The sequence below is a fragment of the Lithobates pipiens genome, unplaced genomic scaffold (genome assembly GCF_037356315.1).
Source record: "Lithobates pipiens isolate NorthernLeopardFrog02 unplaced genomic scaffold, aLitPip1_a1.2 Scaffold_25, whole genome shotgun sequence".
Taxonomy (NCBI): Eukaryota; Metazoa; Chordata; class Amphibia; order Anura; family Ranidae; genus Lithobates; species Lithobates pipiens.
In genome coordinates, this window is record NW_027507787.1 from 84,544,323 (window position 1) to 84,563,177 (window position 18,855).

Here is an 18,855-nt window from a genome sequence, read left to right on the forward strand (position 1 = left end):
CATCAAATTTGATAAAGATGAGTTTTTAATGAGTACAAGCAATCATATATTTACATGTTATTGCACAATCATAAATTAGTATTCTCTATTTCATCAATGTATACACATTCCAACATGGACTCAGTAGTAGACATGTGAAGAGCTGAGTATTCAATAAGCACAGATTATATATAAATACATGACACATTAAAGCGTCATTTAGAGAAAAACCATAAAATAAGAGGACAAAAATCAAAATGGAACGTTCATGCTTTGTTGACAATTGTATACACAAGACGGCAGTTGAAAGCTCTACGCGTTTCGTGACCTTATAGCCACTCATCAGGAGCAACACCGTAGTGGTAGCCTATAGGTAAAACAAAATAGACAACCATTGTTTAAGGAAAAAAAAAATAATAATAATAATTTGAAATAAGAATAAAAATAAATTATATATACAGATGTACAGACATGGAGAAACCCCCATGTGCAGGATCTCACCTCTTGGTTTTCCTTCCCTCACTTTCCATTTGCAACAACATGACCTATGGCTTCTTTTCTCTTATCTACACAGCACAAGGTAATTATTTATTCATTCCTTTTTTTTTTTTTTTTTTTACACTACTCCCCTTCTTTTCCACTCCAATCTCCCACTCCCTCTCCTTTCAGCTCACACTTCTACACAACAGTTTCACACACATTTCAACACACATTCATTTTAATTGTTTATATTTTATAGGTCCCCCCAAATGGGTCACCTCACTTCCAATACTCAATTTTTCTCACATCCCCTACTCCTACCTGCTAGGGGGGCGGTTTATGTGTTTTGGTTGTCGCCCTGGACGTGCTCCCTCAGCCCCGGTTCATGGCACTTTTGGGTCGGCCCGATTCTCGATGCACTGTGCCGCCTCTGCGCAGATATGGATGTAAGTCTGCGGGTTTTATGTACATCCATGGGGGTTTCTCCATGTCTGTACATCTGTATATATAATTTATTTTTATTCTTATTTCAAATTATTATTATTATTATTTTTTTTTCCTTAAAGAATGGTTGTCTATTTTGTTTTACCTATAGGCTACCACTACGGTGTTGCTCCTGATGAGTGGCTATAAGGTCACGAAACGCGTAGAGCTTTCAACTGCCGTCTTGTGTATACAATTGTCAACAAAGCATGGACGTTCCATTTTGATTTTTGTCCTCTTATTTTATGGTTTTTCTCTAAATGATGCTTTAATGTGTCATGTATTTATATATAATCTGTGCTTATTGAATACTCAGCTCTTCACATGTCTACTACTAAGTCCATGTTGGAATGTGTATACATTGATGAAATAGAGAATACTAATTTATGATTGTGCAATAACATGTAAATATATGATTGCTTGTACTCATTAAAAACTCATCTTTATCAAATTTGATGCTTTCTGCTCCCGTGTGCCTCACGCAAAGTCCCGCTCGTTGCTCTCTTCCTTTTTTTTTAAATACTAAATCAGGATGGAGGAGGGGATGTGAACGGCCCCTACTACCTCATTTAAAGTCCCAAACAATTTCCTTTCTTCTTTTTGCCAAACTAAATAATTAGGGATGGAGGCACGCGGTAGCACTAACATTTGATTCAATTTATTTCTTTCCATAATTCTTCATTTTTGATTCTGTTTTGGTATGAACCTTGACTGTTAGTGTGTAGAAACTATTAATTGGAGACTACACTGTTTTTTTTTTTAATATATTCATATATTCATCAATTTTTGTTAGTCCGCTGACTTCGGTGTATGTGCGCACTGGCGGTGTCGGGCGCTGTCGGTGCTGTGGCTGTGCTCGTCTCTGCCATGACCCGGGGTTGCGACGAGCACTGGGGATCTCCCCCCGCCCTGTTCTGACGTGGGGTGGGCGGGGCTTCCTCCACTGCTCGTCGACGTCATGCTTCCGGCGCCTGATAAGTGACGTCCTTTTGGCGTGCTTGCTTTGGCTGCCAGGTTAACCATCTCTGACCATTTGGGAGCTGGGACTGGAGCGTGCGGCTGTCTGGCTTGGTCCGTACGGCCGGCAGCTGTGTGACGCCTTCCCGCCCCCTTTGGACTTCGGATGCATGGCGTTGGGGGTGGGTCTATGGCGGCGCCATCCCGTGGGCTTCCCCCTGTGCAGGATCTCACCTCTTGGTTTTTCTTCCCTCACTTTCCATTTGCAACAACATGACCTATGGCTTCTTTTCTCTTATCTACACAGCACGAGGTAATTATTTATTCATTCCTTTTTTTTTTTTTTTCTTTTACACTACTCCCCTTCTTTTCCACTCCAATCTCCCACTCCCTCTCCTTTCAGCTCACACTTCTACACAACAGTTTCACACACATTTCAACACACATTAATTTTAATTGTTTATATTTTATAGGTCCCCCCAAATGGGTCACCTCACTTCCAATACTCAATTTTTCTCACATCCCCTACTCCTACCTGCTAGGGGGGCGGTTTATGTGTTTTGGTTGTCGCCCTGGACGTGCTCCCTCAGCCCCGGTTCATGGCACTTTTGGGTCGTCCCGATTCTCGATGCGCTGTGCCGCCTCTGCGCAGATATGGATGTAAGTCTGCGGGTTTTATGTACATCCATGGGGGTTTCTCCATGTCTGTACATCTGTATATATAATTTATTTTTATTCTTATTTCAAATTATTATTATTATTTTTTTTTTCCTTAAACAATGGTTGTCTATTTTGTTTTACCTATAGGCTACCACTACGGTGTTGCTCCTGATGAGTGGCTATAAGGTCACGAAACGCGTAGAGCTTTCAACTGCCGTCTTGTGTATACAATTGTCAACAAAGCATGAACGTTCCATTTTGATTTTTGTCCTCTTATTTTATGGTTTTTCTCTAAATGACGCTTTAATGTGTCATGTATTTATATATAATCTGTGCTTATTGAATACTCAGCTCTTCACATGTCTACTACTAAGTCCATGTTGGAATGTGTATACATTGATGAAATAGAGAATACTAATTTATGATTGTGCAATAACATGTAAATATATGATTGCTTGTACTCATTAAAAACTCATCTTTATCAAATTTGATGCTTTCTGCTCCCGTGTGCCTCACGCAAAGTCCCGCTCGTTGCTCTCTTCCTTTTTTTTTAAAATAGGCTAATACATATTGGTCAAATTGTATAAGCAGCCATTTCAACGTGTCTAATCATAGCCATGTTGGCCCAAAAGTCTCTAATCTACACCCCTACTTTCCATTAAAACAGTGGCCTCTGCCTTCTCGTTGTGAGCACCCTTTCAATTCACTGCTACTGCTTTGTTGATGCAGAAAGAGTGAAAGCCATTTTGTGCATCAGATGGGATGCTAGCATTAATGAGAAACCAACATTACAACCAACATATGCAAAAACACATGTGACAGCAGAATTTTCCAAATCACTTAGGCAAGCTTTTGTGATTATCTTGCCTGAAGTGAAGCAGCCAGTACATCAAAAGTTCTGACTTGTGCAGATCAGTTCACTCACTAATACATTACAGCTGTACAACACAACACACAATTTAAACTTCATGTGCTGAGATTCATTGTAAATAATCCATGCATTTTGTATAAGGTTCAGTAGCAACACTAAATACAGATATATACTGTAATAAAACTAATATCAAACATTTAGCTTTCTTTACAAAGGACACCTAGCTAATTGAAGGTGTATTTATTGTAAATATACACAGATCCCCTTCTGTATTGGAGCTGAATAGGATAGATATCAGTTTTTTGAACGTATGTCCACATTTGCACAGCAGACAAGGGCAGATCTATGATTGCTCTATGGGGAGTGGGATGTAAATGAACTTGTGTCCATTTACATCAGGCTACCTCCATAAACTTGGAAAAGGATGCACTCCTATTCCTTTTTTTTCTGGACCTGGAGGGACTCAGAGGTAGGTGAGTGTAAATGGACACAGGCTCCTTTACATCAACCTGCCCATATATCCACATGAAGCTTCTAGTCAGGTCCACCTGAAAAACAGTCAGGCAAACCTGTTTGGAAATCCCATGTTCAAGGTCCCTAATGCCGTGTACACATGGCCAGACTTTTAGACAGCAAAGGTCCGACGAACAAATCCGACAATTCGACCGTGTGTGGGCTTCATTGGACCTTTGCTGTCGAAAAATCTGATGGACTTTAGATTTAGAATATGACTCAAGTTCGGTGGAAAAATCCATTTGTCTGTGTGCTAGTCCGACAGGACAAAAAACGACGATAGGGCAGCTATTGGCTACTGGCTTTGAACTTCCTTATGCTAGTCCGGTCGTACATCATCACGTTCAAATCCATTGGACTTTGGTGTGATTGTGTGGGGCCAAGTTTGTTCGTTTGTTCGGAAAGTCTGTCAGAACTCTGCTGAAAAGTCAGTCGGGAATACCTTTGGACCTAGTCTGCCGGAAAGTCCAGTCGTGTCTACACAGCAATAGACTAAGGGGTCATGTTTCTTACCACAAAAAAAAATTATAAACTAGATAGCAATGATCACTGCAATATATTCCCATGCTAAAGATTTGCATAACTAAAGCATTACGTGTGACCATACCTATACTCATGAGTTTTTTTTTCTGTTTGTGCACGTGTTAAGTCTACTACAGATAATCATCTCTCTGTACAAATACTATTTAGTTATTAATATGCATTAATATTATGTTTGTCTATGCCACTGCATGATTCACAGATTCCATTCCAGCTGTACTTTATTTTCAAGAACCAAAAATATTCTGTGTTTACATTAATAACTTAACGTATGATGTCATTTTAATTATTATCAACCCTGGATGTACTGTATACACCATATATACTTCTATACCATAGTGCATGTAAATATATTTCTAGGCACTATTTTTTGGTTATCTTCTTTACTGCCATTGATTCTTCACATTGTCATATCCTTCTTCATATTGTTTTGAATCGATTACTATTAATGTACTTTAAAGCAATATTTTTGCCTTTACTGTATATTTTTTCTTGAACTGCATTGAGGCACAGAGAAATGTGTGCATTCTTAAACAGTCTTGTTTTTGGTTTTGGTAGTACCTGCATTGGTTTCGAACACTGGTTTCTAATTATGTCTCAGATTTGTCAGCAAGCAATAATTATAGCTACTAACATGGGGTGTGGGGGGTGAGGATTGGCAAAAATCTTTCTCCCTCAATGGACTTCAAGAAAAATAATTTAAGGGAAGTATAAAAATGCTTTTTTATCATCCATTGAGGAACACAGGAATTTCTAAGCAGTCAAAATGTCCAAAGACGCTTTGGGGGGGGGGGTCCCCAGAGCAAAGGGATAGGACCATTCCCTCCCTGGCCAAAGAGCAGAGAACAGTGTTTTTTTCTAGATTCCAGCCTCCTTGGCAGAGAAAGAGGCCAAAAAAAGTCAGAGACTGCAAAAGCAGGGAAAAACATTGTGTATTCATATCTCCCAACAATTCCACAAACTCTGAAGATGGGGAACAGTAAAATGTTTTCTACATCTAAGGAGGGGATGTAACACGGGGAGAGGACTTGCGTTGAACAGCTCCACTTAAGGACAACTCAAAATTATTAGCACTAGATAACTGTTAATTCAAATTTAGTTAATGTTTGCATATGATAGACCTCTTTCTACTCTTTGCACTGCAAGAATCCCAAAAAGTTTTTTATTGGAGGTCCTCTCAGCTTTTTATAGTAAAGATGCCAGAAAAAGACATCAGGGTGAACAGTGTGCAGAGTTCTGAACAGTGTTCAGACATTATAAGGGGGTATAAAAGAGTTAGGTCCTCGGTAGGGAAGGAAGCCAGAGGAACCTGTAAACCTTTTAACTTTGAAGGTCAAGAAGCCCCTCAGGATACGGATAGAGCTGAGGTGAATCAAACATCTCAAGGGGTGCAACAATCTTTGAAAGAAAAAGGACTTCTCAGTGGGGAGGAAATTGAATTTAAGTGGGATATTATTTTCATGGTTACATCATTCTTAAGGAAATAGGAACCAAACAAACACTTTGATTATATGTGGGGCATTTTTTGCACAGATAACACTAAGAAGTTTACAAAGGATTTACAGTGATGGACTTGTATTTTTTGAAGCAGTACACAGAAGGACATTCATTTTGCATTTTTTTTATATTTTTTTATTGATTTATTTTTGTTTATCACAATTATTATTCAATATAATTCAATATAAAGTGTTAAGTGAATATATTATATAGAACACCACGTGGATGTAGGGATAGTGCAGCACTATATATTATTTTAACTTTAAATATTTTGTTTGCACCAAGCTGGTCCAAATGAAATTATTACTTCACTCACAAAAATTTTATGTAGCCTCAGCAGTACACAGAGCTGTGTTATGGTAGCGGGATGAGAACATCCTGTCCTGCTCCTAAAACAAAATCGAGTACTGCTCAGCAATTCAGAGGAAGCTTTCTATTCACTCATGAAATACAAAGCTTCCTCTGAATGGCTGAGCAATGCTCATCCTGATTTTGTTCAGGGAGTGGGATGGGAAAGTCTCATCATAATACCAGAACATAGCACTATATACTGTAACTATTTAAAGTTAAACAAAACCTGGATATTAGCTTTAAGTCAATTTGCAGAGTGAAGCTCTGCTTTACCTTAGGCAGAGATACAGACCACACCTATATCTGTCAACACTTTTTTTCATGACAGCAACAAGTAAAAGAAAGCATGTTCATACTTAATCTACGTGTACAGTTTTTTACACTCAATAAAAACAGAGCACAGCATGGAGTTATCGGGCAATCTGAAAAAAAAAATATGCCAAAAACTTCATTTAAGAAATGATCAGAAACACAACAGATAGTTTGTTTTATGCCACTGAACATTTCTCAAACTTCAGGAATTAGAAACAATAAACCCAGCAGCCCCCCCATCACACACACACACAGTGCAAGGGTTCTAACGCTTATTATATCTAGGGGTACAGTAGCAGGCATTTTTACCTACTTACACCCCCACTTTAGCCATTTCTGGTGTTCTCCTCTCCTTCCCAAAAATTTGGCCTGTTAGTGGTCCCTGTGCATCATCACATACAATGCTGGACTACTAGGCTTGTATTGTATGTTGAGGAGACAAGAGTGTTACCATGGACACCAATTTGCTTGAGAAAGTCGCCCCTTAAAAGAAGATGAAACATGTCACAAGGCACTGACTTTGTTGTTCACCTTAGCCTTACTTGTTGAACACTTACTGTACATTGGAAGGATTTACCTGAATTCCTTCTTTGCAGTGACCTCTGCTTTTGGTGAAGTATTTATTACCTTATGCACTTTCACATGGCCCATCGTGCACATATTTTTAACCAGTTAAGCCACTTTGAATTTTCTTTTATTTGAGCTTTCAGGCAGTTTATGTTATTTTGGTTGTCTTGTCAAGTTTATAAGCTGACTAGATTTTGCTTGCTTAACCACTTTCAGACCGGACCATTTTGCTGGCTTAAGACCAGACCACTTTTTGCGATTCGGCACTGTGTCACTTTAACTGACAATTGCGCAGTCGTGTGACGTGGCTCATAAAACAAAATTTACGTACCTTTTTTTCCCACAAATAGAGCTTTCTTTTGGTGGTATTTGATCACCCATGCGGTTTTTATTTTTTGCGCTATAAACAAAATAGAGCGACAATTTTGAAAAAAACGCATTATTTTTTTAATTTTTGTTATAATAAATAGCCCCAAAAATTATATATAAAAACATTTATTTCCTCAGTTTAGGCCGATACGTATTCTTCTACATATTTTTGGTAAAAAAAATCGCAATAAGCAACTATTGATTGGTTTGCGCAAAAGTTATAGCGTTTACAAAATAGGGGATAGTTTTATAGCATTTTTATTAATATTTTTTTTATTGTAATGGCGGCGATCAGAGATTTTTATTGTGACTGCGACATTATGGCGGACACATCTGACATTTTTGACACCATTGTCATTTATACAGCAATCACTGCTATACAAACGCAGTGATTCCTGTGTAAAGGACACTGGCAGTGAAGGGGTTAACCAGTGGGTGGCAGTGTAGGGGTTAAGTGTTCCTAGGGGCGTGTTACTAACTGTGGGGGGCTGTGATCCAATCACATGGAGCAGAGATCAGCATCACGTGTTGCTAGGCAGAATGGGGAGATGCTGTTTACAATGGCATCTCCTCATTCAGCTGCCCCGTGAGACGATCATGGGTATGCCCGCGGGACCTCACGACTGGACTCATGGGGGTCCCGAGCGGCATGCGAGCTGGCAGGGCAGATGTAAGGGCGGCATTTAAAACTGGACATACCTGTTCGACAATATGCCTGCCCGTGCCATTCTGCCAACGTACATCGCCATGCGCCGGTCGGGAAGTGGTTAAATACCTATGTATTTATATGCCAACTAGATGGGTCATTCACTTTCTCTGCAGTGACTTCTGAACTTCAGTGAAGTACTTTTTGGTACATGCATTCTAATATGATCCCTCAGTTTATGCCCACTGAATATCACGATTGAACCTACATGGAGTTGGTATTATTTCTGGCACTTTGTTGAACTTCTACTACAATGAAATTGGATATTATATTCAGATATTTTCACTTATATTATGTAAAAGACTGATGTTTTAAAAAAATGGTGTTCTCTAGATTTTTGAACATCGGAACTTAGTGGGCTTGTTAAACAAAATTGGATACTCATGATATATAATTTCAGGATGTTTAAAACACATCAGCCTATTTTGTTTTGTTATCATTTCTTGACAATTTTGGACTATATTATTAATAGTAATTCTTCTTTAAGTTTATCCAGTACAGAAATCAGCCAAGATTTGCAAATATAGCAGCTATTCTTTTCATGCATCTTCAAAAGGATTGTATAATAACTGCCAACCCTCAGAGGATTACCACATTGATCCTTTTGCCTTTTGGGGTTAGACCCCCTGGAGGGTCCCCTATAACTTATTTCTTTGGATTCCTCTATGTGTGCTCATTTAATGATCCATTCTAAAGATAATTTATCTAGTGACTATATTACTGTGGCAGGTTTATTTACTGCATCCCATTACTGCATTACTGAACGGATAATTTATTTACTACAGTGTGCAGTGGGACTTTAGTGGTGCATCTTACTTGACAATTTCTATGTTTGACATTATTGATCTATTATCCAGAAGTTAAAGCATTTATATTCATTATATTTGGTATTTAATGGTCATCTATGATGACTAAAAAGGAAAAACGTACTTAAGCGCAAGAAATTAATAGAAAAAAATATTCAACCCAAAGATAAATTAAATAAAATCAGAAAAACAGCTGTAAGCACTCAGAACAGACCAGTCAACCAAAAATGAGTTCATCACAGTAAATAGGGCTGTTCTATCTTCCAAAGACAAAGGCAAAGTGCTAAATATATAATATATAAAAAAAAGTGAGTGCAATCAATAAGAATGTGTGTTAGATTAAATCATCCCAAGAAGAAAAAAATAGTCCACTATATGGATGAATATTTTTTTCTTCTTGGGATGATTTAATCTAACACACATTCTTATTGATTGCACTCACTTTGTTTGATATATTATATATTTAGCATTTTGCCTTTGTAAGATAGCGCAGCACTATTTACTGTGATACATCTATGATGACTAATGCTGCTTTTTTTAATGTTTTGTTCTTAGCCCTTGTATTGGATTTTATCCGACGGATTTTGTCCAAAACTGTTGCATACACGCGGTCCGACAAAGTTGTCGTAAAATCCGATCGTTCAGAATGTGGTGACGTTATTTAGTTACGATGGCACTACGTTCAGGCTAGTAGCCAATAGCTTTGGTCTAGGAATTTGATCTGAGCATGCATGGCACTTTGCCCGATCGGAATTCCCTACAAAATTGTATAGCCCAGCTGGAAAACTTGGTCCGTTGGAGCCCACACACGGTCGGATTATCCGACAACACGGTCCGATCGGACATTTTCCGTCGGAATGTCCGAACGTGTGTACAAGGGCTAAGAGGGGTTCTAGAGGATAAATGGCTAATTAGGTTTTGTTTTTTATTCAGTCATAAGTATTTTTATAATAAAGGAAAAATGGTTGAAAAACTGGAATTCTTGCTTGAATATATTCTTTATTGTCAAAAGTTTTTGAGACAAATACAGGGATTGCGGTTGACATTTTCACAAGCCTGTAGCTTGCTTGTTCACAACCAAGCAAGCTATACACTTGTGAAACGCATCAGCTGTAATCCCTGTATTTGTCTGACAAACTTTTGACAATAAAGAATATATTAAAACATGATTTTGGACTTCGAGTGTGTGACCATTTCTTGTTTATTATTCATTGTGGATGGTGGTGAGCCGAGGTTTGCACCTGGTACCTATTTTTGCACCCAAAGCTAGCTAGTCTTTTCTTAACTTTCCAGTTTTTATGTTCATTTTCTATGTTATTGTTATACATTTGATGTTTGTATTTAAGTGTGGGAGTAGTATCCAAAGCTCCCTCTTTTTTTGTGGTGTTATATATGCAAAATAACATTTTGGGTTTAAGTGACAAATGCGCACAGTTCAATTCTGACAATGTTTTATATTGTGGAATACAAAAGAATACATAAGGTGCTCGTGAAGTGTTAAACTTGAAACTAGGAGGATTTTGGATCAATCCTGACCACTAAACAGTGAATGTGAAAAGAGTAAACAAAGGAATCAGGGTGCCTAATAGTTTGATTGTGTACTTCTGAATAAACAGAGCATTTTAAAATGTGAAACTATGTGCATACCCAGGGCCGGTGCGAGACTATTTTGCACCCTAAGCAAGACTTTTCATTGAGATTTTATTTTGATTTCACTTTCAATGACAATGGTAAACAGGACAAATAGTCCCCCCTAATGGGGACAGACAGCAATAAAAGTCTGACAAGTGTTCTAATCCACCTCCACTTTATCCAAAAGTAAAAAAAAAAATCCTTTAGTTATACTTTAAGTAAATCAATCCCAATGATTTCCATATTTAGGTTTATATGCACTGCCGTTGAACTGATCCAAAAAGGCAAAAACTGCTGAAAGCTTTGCCATCCTTAAACACTGCATGCCTGGATCACTACTTAATTACTGCATGCATTTAATTATTTATTACAAAACAGTCTAGTGAATTGACAGTTTCCTGATCGCATGTGATATTTAGGGAAAATGTGTCCTCACACCTAAATATCTCATGCTGGTTCATTCTGTGAATGTATCTCAATATTTGGAAATATGACAAGAATACTTAACTAAAGATTATGTCCTGCCCATGATGACATGGCCGATGACCGGGTTCAGACACATGCTTAATGGCAGCTCTGATATGAGATAGCCAACTCAAACCCAGTGGAGCAAAATGACCTTCAAAAGAAAAAGGCACATTCCTGAAAAGAAATTAGTGGGCTAGTTTGTCCATATACAGGTGGTCCCCGGGTTACAAACAAGATAGGGTCTGTAGGTTTGTTCTTAAGTTGAATCTGTTTGTAAGTCGGAACAAGTATACTTTTTAAGTGTAGCTCCATCCCCAATAAAATATTTTTACGCTTTTTGTTTAGCATAGGGAAGGGTAAATACCCCTGTAATGTTTGTTTTATTGTCTGTTGCACTGTTCAGAAGATTTCTCCTCACTTTCTGTCCCAATGACAATTGGATTGTGAAAATTTTGGGCTGGGGTGAAAACATGCCTTAGTTATAAAGCATCAGTGGAGACACCTTTTTCGTATATTAACCCTTAGCCCTTGTACACACGGTCGGACATTCTGACAACCAAATCTATTGGATTTTGTCTGACGGATTTTGTCCGAAACTGTTGCATACACACGGTCGGACAAAGTTGTCGGAAAATCCGATCGTTCAGAAGATGATGACGTAATTTCGTTATGATGTGACTACGTTCAGGCTAGTAGCCAATAGCTTTGGTCTAGGAATTTGATCTTAGCATGCGTGGCACTTTGTCCAATCGGAATTCTCTGCACACAATCGGACAAAGTTCGATCCGATTATGTTGTCGGAAAATTTTATAGCCCAGCTGGAAAACTTAGTCCGTCGGATACTCCGATGGAAACAGTCCGATGGAGCCCACACACGGTCGGATTATCCGACAACACGGTCCTATCGGACATTGTCCATCGGAATATCTGACCGTGTGTACAAGGGCTTACAGGAGTGAATTTCCCTTCCTTTGGGTAGATTTCCTCTCACTTTCTGTTGTATCCCTCCGTTTGTAAGTAGGAGTCATTTGTAAGTTGTATGTTTGTACCTAGGGGACCGCTTGTATTCAGTTTACAATCACATACCTATAGCATTACATCAGCTAAATTGATTATCCTTATATGTCTTGTATGGCCCCTTAACCAAGATTTGGAGGCTTAGAATTAATTTGTGAACTTCGATAATAATAAGGAAATATGTAATATGCAATTTCCCTATCAGCAAGGAGCACCAGTTCATGAATAATAAACATGTGAATGGTATGTATTAAAACGCCTTCTTAATTAGTTGTGACCAGCCAGGGGAAGAATCTGCCCTCATTCTATTTCCTCTTACATACAGTATATATAAAGGCCTCATTGAAAGCTATTCAAACAACAAATTATCTTCAAACTCCTATATCTTCTAAGAGGGAAAACCATATCTAAAAGCAGATATGTCTGGAACAAAAAAATGTGCCAGCCAGAAGATCAAATGCCAAGATCCTTGCCAAATAACCCCAGTCTGCAAAGATCCATGCCAGGACCGTAAGTGATTTAGAACTAGGCTTTATGTACTTCATTTATTGTAAAATGAATGTTTTTCTTGCAATTTGCTATTAAGTCTGAATATGTACTTATATCAGTTGTCACTTATGCATCAGTTATATAAATTTTAGCTGAAAATTACTATTAGAGCGACTCATACTTAGCTTACATTTCCCTTCTGCTTGTGGCACCTAGGTAAGGTTAGCATCACATGCTTTCTGGTGAGATCTTTTGAACAATAAAATTAAGGCAGCACGGTGGTGTAGTGATTAGGACTTTTGCCTGGCAGCAACCAGGTCGCTGGTTCAAATCCCAACCATGGCTCTGCCTGCCTGGAGTTTGCATGTTCTCTTTGAGCCTGCGTGGGTTTCTTCTGGGTACTCTGGTTTCCTCCCACACTCTAAAGACATGTTGGTAGATAAATTGGCCCTAGTATGTCTATGTATGAATGTGAGTTAGGGACCTTAGACTGTAAGCTCCTTGAGGGCAGGGACTGATGTGAATGTACAATGTAAAGCACTACGAAAATTGATGGTGCTATATAAGTACATGAAATTAATTATATAAAGATTTCTAATCTTGTGAGAATCGCCCTCTTCAATGAGAAAGTCAGTTGAAAGTGATACATTTACTTCACATTTATTTTGAGCATTCATGTTATTTTTTGTTGTGGGAAGGGGATGTGTTATGTGTTATGAGGACTTTGCTTTTTAGTGCAAGGTCTACTTTAAGTGACTTTTAAAACACAGCTTGGCATAAATCAAGGGAAACATAATGCATTGACAATGTCTCCACAGGTAAAACATTTTCTACATTAAGGTAAAAAAAAAAACCTTCTATGATCAGTTCCTGCCCCAGCCCATTCACTAAATACCCACCTGAGCCTTATCTTGTTTCTGCGCTGTGACCAAGAGAAGCAGAGCTGCTCTCTTTCTCTTCATTGGACAAGGAGATAGCAGTGAGAGCCATTGGCTCTTGCTGCTGTCAATCAAATCCAGTGAGAAGGGAGTGCAGGGCTGGGCCAAGTCGTGTTGTGTGTGTCAATAGATGCACACATTCCAGCTCGGGTTCAAGCCCATAAGGGTGCCCACATAGCAAGCAACTATCTACGGGGGCACTCAGAAGGGGGAGGGGTCAGAAACAATGCATGGGTGGCCCCAGAAGAGGATGATTGAGGCTGCACTGTGCAAAACCTTTGCACAGAGCAGGTAAGTATAACCTGTTATTTTAAAAAATTGTTATTTAAAAAAAAATTCCAATCACTTTCAGCACATGGTCCCATCCCCAGGACCCTCTATGGTTAAGCCCATCCGGTGTAAACATAATCGAGGGGTGGACCTGGAACAGGACCAATTGTAAAAGCTTATTGATTGATTAAAGTTTTGCCTGTGAATAAATTATTAAAGCTTTTCTAAATAATAAATTATTAAATCTTTTCTTTTGGATTATACTGAGATATGTGTGGAGGAGTAATGGACTCCAAACCAGCACATAACTCCAGATGAGAGGAGCATTTAAGGGTCAGAGATGTGCACTTTTCTTTGACTTTACAAAGTGGACTTTATCACACTTGCAATATTTTATTGATAGCATTACTGTTAATATGTGCCTGGAGTTTTTTACTAAAGTATGTTTGTTTGTTTTTTCAGCATGTAAACCTCAGGGTCAACATGGCAACCTCTATGTTCGTCAACAAGGTAAAAAAGAGAAAGGCGTGATTGCCCTTTATATCACTTTATGATATATTCTTTGAAATAAATCAAGATTAAATGCTTGTGCAGTATAGTGTGCAACAAAGTGGCACATATTTATTCTTCTCTATTTTTATAGCTGCTCTTATATTTGGACAATCCCCTTTTATTAAAAATGTAAAATAGACCTAACTTGAGAAGCAGAGGTTCTGCAAGCCATCCTAATCCATCTGGTGGCACTGCCCTACATGTACAGGCCACTGCTATTCCCGGGGTTGGTCCGCAGAGCTCTGAAGTGTGGATTTTTTTTATGTATTTTCTATCAGCAGCACCGCTTGCAGCCTCTGCCTACAGAATATCAGCCATTGTAAAAGTATCAGGTTAGGGACCACATGCATGAGGAAACACATGACTCTGCAACACAGAGCTCGGTGAGAGCAGAACTTCAGTAGGACAAGTCAGCATCAAAAGACCATCAATCCATACTTTACACATGCTATGAGGCAAAGGCAGTAGGAGGTAGAAGAGAAATATTTAAGAAAGGGGGGTTGGGGTGCTGGAGCTGAAGAGAAGGAAATGAGGCAGGATTCAAGTGGAACATTTCCTGACTCCTCAACCCTGTGAATTGTCTATGGGTGAATTGTAATTGTTGAGGACAGTGTTGTCCTCAGTGACACTGAGGACTCAGGGTTTATTTTTTTGTTGCAAACAATTTGTGGCAAACTTGGACTTTTATGCTCAATTACCTGTAAAAGGAACCCAAGTTTGCACCCCTAAAAAATAAATAATCATCCCTGCCCCAATTAATAGCTCCTACCACCTTGCCTTGCTTGTTCCAGTGCTCTGGGACTTTAAAGGAGTAACATACTGTTTCCGCTGCTGGACCTTATCTGACAAACATTTAACAATTGCTGCAAGGTAAATCCTGCTTTGGACCTCAGTGTTTGTATCCTGCACAAGTGCTAAAGCACTGAAAATGTGCCTTACAATGATTTTCACAGATGTACCTGGGTATAGTCTCTCAGACACAGAAGGCATAAAAAAACCTGACAGGAGTTATAATCCTACCTTACTCTATCCAAAATAAAAATAAAAGTTTTTCTTTAGATCTATTTTAAGGTAGAATCTAGTCCTTTTAGAAACCCAGCATACTACCACTGTTACTAGAATTGCAAATATGGCTTACAAAACACAATGTAATGTGCCAAAACATTGTTTAACCACTTTCTACAGCATGAGGAGAGAAGAAAGCTGATAACCAGCTTATGTTAAAGGGACATTGTCACTGATCATTAGTGCAGTCCCACAGGTGCCCACCAGTGCTGCCAATCATTGCCCACCAATGCTGCCAATCAGTGCCCATCATTGCCACCTATCAGTGCCCATCAATGCTGCTAATCAGTGGCATCAGTGTCACCCATCAGTGCTGCCTATCATTGACACCTACCAGTGTCTATCAGTGCCACCTATCAGTGCTGCCTATCAGTGCCCTTCAGTGCCGCCTATCAGTGCCCATCAGTGCTGCCTATCAGTGCAGCCTCATTGATGCCTCCTAATCAGTGCCCACCATTGCCATCTATCAGTGTCCATCAGTGCACTCTATCAGTGCCCATTAGTGCAGCTTCATCAGTGCAGATCAGTGAAGGAGAAAAATTACCTGTTTGCTAAATTTTATAACAAACGATGAACAATTTTTCTTTTCAATAAATGTTTTTTCCGTTGATTTAGCAAAAAATAAAAAAACCCAGAGGTGATTAAATACCACCAAAAGAAAGCTAAATTTGTGTGATAAAATGATACAAATATCATATGGGTATCGTGCAATTGTTATTCAAAGTGAGAGGGAGCTGAAAGCTGAAAATTGGCTGGGTGCAGGAAGAGGGTAAAAGTGCCCAGTAGGCAAGTGGATAAAGGAAATATGCTACAGAATTGATAAACATCGGGATTTAAAGGCAATTAAAAACAAAGGGGTGTTTTGTGAACTACAGGCCTGATATATTCTAACAAAATCAGCATGTAAAAGTCAGGAATCTGATAAATATGTGACTCATCTAATAACTTCTATATCAGCAGCTGACTATCATTGTTGTAACCAGTTAGTCTACAGCATGTGCTGTACAACTGGTTTCCTAAACAAATCCACAGTTGGAGTATCACTACTAAGGTTACAATTAAGCCAGAAAAATAAAGATAAGGTACGCTGCTTTATGATTGATCTGTGGAACACCAGTCTCACCTTGTGTGGCTTTGATCATAGAAAATGACTTTGTCTTTAATAAACCACTCAGGACCAAACATGGATGTCATTAAACGGATCATAATACAGTATGTATCAAGGTCACAAAATGTAATTATCCATCTTATATTTCTTTACATTGAACCATTCTCCTCTTTACACCCAAGTAGGTTTGGGACAAATTAAATACATTTATTAAAGAAAAAATATTATTTGAATCTATGCTTTTTTATTTTAGTGACCATTTCCAGTGTTATAAACTGGCTGCTGGCTTCAATGAAAAGCCCAATGAGAACTAAAGCTGGACAAACACCACTCAAATGTCAGTCACTTCTTGCTGAATAAGATGACATTTGAGCTGTGGGTGACCCTGTTGGCGTTTTCAAGCTTGACAATAGAAAGGTTTAAGAGAATTAAAGGAAAAATTGAAAGGTGGGAAATTGTTGGCTGAACAGTGAGTGCATTCTATCAGATGTAATCACTGTTCAGGTATTCAAGCAGCTGGGATGCTCTGGCTTATTGATTACAATGCAGTAATGCAGACTCCTCCATCCACACTAAACAGCGCGAATGGAGGAATCTAATGATTTTATCTCATTCAGCCTATAAGTTGAACAAGAGAAATCTAGACATGTACATAGGCGTTGAGTACACATCTGCTGCTGTAGACTGGGACTTGCCAGAAGTGAAAAAACAAAATATATACAACCCATTGTTGGTTCCAAGAAAATGGTCCCTCCCGGAAACTGATCGAAAAAAAGTTTGTCTAAAAACCTAATCTGCTCTCTGAATAATGAATCTACACATAGAAAAAGAAACCATGGCTTTAAGGCATTTTGGAAATTTTATTTGCTATCTACATTATAACATGGCTGCTAGATAAAATAAACATCACCTGAAGTCAATTGTGAAAATATATTTTACTGTAAGCAGTAATTTATTACTAATTAAAAATTTCTTTCTTGGCAGATCCATGCAATCCTTGCAAGCCTTGTGTTGTCCCCGTCTCCTGCTGTCCTGATCCCTGTAATCCTTGTCAGGGCAAATGAAGTTTTTGCTGTGATTAATGAAGATATCATGCTTGAGCCCAAACTCTGAGATACTAATTTACTTCAAAATACTTACAACACATCCGAGTTTAAATCGGTTAAATCCTGCATCTTGTTACAGCTTGTTAATTAACCCTGCTCAATTAAACTTTAAATTGCTTGCTCTAAATATATTTCTTTGTTTTATTATACAAACTGCAATGGGGTGCCAAATTATTGAAATATAACAAACCTATCAGTACTGATGTTCAATACTCTACTGAAGTAAATGGTAAATATTGCGGTTTTATTCATGGAATCCTGGTGGTTTTTAACTGATTGGCCCCAGCCACATGCATAAATGCAGCCTCTCGGTGAGGGGGCCTTAACGCCAAGAAGCTGCTTACATGCATACCTAAAGGTAAACAGGGCTGTGCCAAAAGCAGCTACCAGCGGCTTATGGAAAGCTGCTCATCTCTACTTGCAATCAGGAGCTTTCCAGTCATGTGACACTGTGTCAGCCTATCATAGCGGTCACATGATCACAAATCCCAGGAGGTGCCAGCGCCAAATATTTATGTTTATCACATGTGTATGTGAACTATGTGTCTAATAGGAAAATTACAAAGATAAATATTTCAAATGATTTCCTCAGTACCAGGGACAAATTATTCTAAAACTAACAAACTTAAACCTATCCCTAACCCTTTCTAACCCATGACCAGGTGGGAGACTCCCAAAAAAATGTTACCATAAGGCAATAAATAGCTTTTCACAACAAAAAAAGAAATGTTTTTTTTCACAAACAAGGATACTCCATCTAGTGGGCCTATATTTGGGAGCAGAATTGAATCCCAATTTAAACTGGGGCAGGGAAAAATCTGGGATTCTAACACCTGGTACCAGGTAGTTAGTCAAAAAGCCTCCAAAATCAATAGGATACCATCGTCCCAATACGTATATAAGAAAAAACTGGGCATATAGCTCAGAACAACCAAGAGGAAACAGCCTCAAAGAGGTAAATTTCCAATTGGTTCAGTGGGAACAGGGACTATTGCGGTATCAGAAAATATTGGCATTGTGACACTCCCCAGTCCATTCACAGCAGCTAACTTTGTATTACAGTCTTGGATCATGACTCTGCTATGTTTTCCCCTATTGGTTCTTCCGTGCCCCGCAGCT

At 38.6% G+C, this 18,855-nt stretch overlaps 1 long non-coding RNA gene across 1 annotated transcript; it reads left to right on the forward strand.

Moving 5' to 3' along the window:
• Window positions 1-12,581: 12,581 nt before the first annotated feature.
• LOC143929894 (uncharacterized) lies at window positions 12,582-17,863 on the forward strand. Its single transcript, XR_013262628.1, has 3 exons — window positions 12,582-12,718; window positions 14,368-14,415; window positions 17,615-17,863. It is a non-coding gene; the product is annotated as an uncharacterized LOC143929894 (long non-coding RNA).
• Window positions 17,864-18,855: the final 992 nt, after the last annotated feature.